The sequence below is a fragment of the Lynx rufus genome, unplaced genomic scaffold, assembly GCF_022079265.1.
Source record: "Lynx rufus isolate CCGP_SWC_20201006 ecotype Redwood Valley unplaced genomic scaffold, mLynRuf1.p SCAF_24, whole genome shotgun sequence".
NCBI lineage: Eukaryota > Metazoa > Chordata > Mammalia > Carnivora > Felidae > Lynx > Lynx rufus.
Window position 1 is genome coordinate 18033821 of NW_025814839.1, and position 2974 is coordinate 18036794.

Genomic DNA, 2974 nt, shown 5'->3' on the forward strand with positions numbered 1-2974 from the left:
TTCAGTTACTTCATCTGTAAAAAGGGGCATTAGTAATAAATTACGTGACATGCTTAGGAGCCCTTATTAAAATAAGAATTGATATTTATTGAACACCCTCTATGTCTAAGGTGCTGTGTGACCTCACAAAGGTTTTTGTTACCTCTGGGTCTCCCATCTCATCATCGCTTAAATTGGGGGGGGGGTGGATAGGAAATGGAATTGCAAATAGCACCTAAAAGTACACATTTATTTCACTTGTACTGAGCGATGATTTTCATACACATGCATTCTCATTGAATTCTCATGATTTTTTTTTTAAAGTTTATTTATTTTTGAGACAGAGAGAGACAGAGCATGAACAGGGGAGGAGCAGAGAGAGAGGGAGACACAGAATCGGAAGCAGGCTCCAGGCTCTGGGCCATCAGCCCAGAGCCCAACGCGGGGCTCGAACCCACGGACCGCGAGATCGTGACCTGAGCTGAAGTCGGACGCTTAACCGACTGAGCCACCCAGGCGCCCCTGAATTCTCATGATTAAGTAGATTATGACCATTAGGCAGTTAAAACTAAAGCACCCAAAGTGAACTTACTGGCCAAAGACCACAGAGCCTAACAGAGATCGAGGCTGGATCCTCAACCCAGATTTCTAGCTCTGGGCCCATGGTTTTCCAAAGACAGCATGCCTACAGTACCAGGCACGACTTTGTCTACACCAGGAACTGAAAAATAACTTTTCTGGGCTAAAATGTATACTCTGGCCTAATTTGCAATTTGATACTGTTTCTGTGTCCTTTACTGTGGTACGTACTTTTGAATCTCAAGCAACATTCTGTATTAGCTTCCTTAGGCTGTTGTAACAAAGTGACACAAACTGGGTGACTGGGAACAATAGAAATGTATTGTCTCACAGCTTTGGAGGCTGAAAGTCCAAGATCCAGAAGTCAGCAGTGCCGTGCTCCCTCGGAAACCTGGAGGGAAGGCTCCTTTGCCTCTCCCAGCTCCCGGTGTCTCCAGATGTTCGCTGGCTTGTGGCATCATTGCAGCCTGCACATTGTGTCTCCCTGTGTCTTCACACGGTCTTCCCTCTGTGCGTGCCTGTCCTGTTTCTAGATTTCCTTTTTCCACGAGGACGCCAGTCATGCTGGATTGGAACCCACCCCAATGACCTCATTTTAACCTGATTACCTCTGTAAAGAAGACCCTGTTTCCAAGTAGGTCACATTCTGAGGGACTGGGATTGGGACTTCAATATCTCTTGTTTAGGGGACTGAATGAGCTTTTCCTGTCATACTCCCTATACTTCTGACACAAAGTCTGTGGCTTTTTTTTACACCAAGCAATTCTCTGAGACACCAGCTGGATGTCCTACAATTCAATTCAATTCTGACACCAACTAGAGTTAGTGTAGACCCTACAGGTTAAGGACACAGTCCCATGAGACTGCTTCTCCTTCAGATGCCAATTATAAGTACTGGTTGTCTTCTGTACTTCTGACCTACTGGGTACAAATTGGGGTTCCTGTGACCTCCTCCTTGGACTTAATAATTTGCTAGAATTCTTGCAGAATTCAGGGAAACACTTGGGTTTACTGGCTTTTATAATAAAGGATATAGATGAATAGCAAAATGAAGAGGTATATAGGGCGAGGTCAGGAAGGGTCCAGGGAGCAAGAGTTTTTGTCTTCATAGAGTTGGGGATACACCACTTTCCGAACATATGGATGTGTTCACCAATGTACAGCCTCTCCTAACCCCCTACTTTTGGGATTTTTATGGTGGCTTCACCTTGTTGGTAGACGTGATCGGTCATTAACTCAACCTCCAGTCCCTCTCCCCTTCCAGGAGGAAGGAGGTTTGGGCTCAAAGTTCCAAGCTTCTAATGATGGTTTCATCTTTCTGATGACCCCACCCACTCTCTTCCAGGATCTCACCAGGCATTACCTCCTCAGAACCAAAGATGTTCCTATCACCCAGGAAATACCAAGGGATTTTTGGAGCTCTGTGTCAGCAACCAGGGTCAAAGATCAAATATTTGAACAAAAGGTGCTGGTAGCACTCTCTTATCACTTAAAAAATGACAAGGGTTCTAGGAGCTGTGCCAGAAACTGAGGGCATAGATGAAATATATATTTTCTATTAATTCACAGGACACAATTCAGCTCATAACATTCTCTTTCCAAGAGCAGACTCCAGGTGCTGTATTTATGCCAGTATAGCTGGGGAGGTCCAGGAAAGTCACATTTTCCAGGAAGGATGCCTTCTGTAAACTTTGCATGATTCAAAACTTTGTATTCCAAGATTCGTTTTTCCCCCTAGGAATGAATGTAAAGTAGGTGATGAAATGCACTCGCACAGCTCATAAATCTATGACTGTCTTACCCCATTTTTGCTTTTGGTGCTGCTTTGTATCTTTGCAGCATTATCTCTACCCACGGGTACTCTCCTAAATTGACAGCACTACCTGTTGAGGAGGTGATTCAGTCCTCTTCGTGGTGTTTTATCACATCCAGTATTTACTCCAAAGGTATTGATTTGGGGGTGTGTTTTTCAGCCCTAGCATCTCTACTTTGTAAATGTTTGAATGATGTTGTTATAGCTTTTTTAAGTGGTTTGTAATGAGAGTGAACGACAAAATAACAGCTTACTGGGCACAGAAAGCTGTTGCTAGAGTCCAAAGGACGTTAACAACAGTGTGATTTGTTGGGGTGCCTGGGTGGCTCAGTCGGTAAGCATCCGACTTTGGTTCGGGTCATGATATCATGGTTCTTGAGTTCGAGCCTCACGTCAGGCTCTGTGCTGACAGCTCAGAGCTTGGAGCCTGTTTCTGATTGTGTGCCTCCCTCTCCCTCTGCTCCTACCCCACTCACACTCTGTCTTCTCTCAAAAACAAATAAATGTTAAAAAAATTAAAAACAAAAAACAAAAAAACGACAGTGTGATTTGCTCAGCAAGGACACCGGTGGTCATTTGTTTTCCCCGCTACAGTGGCGCCCC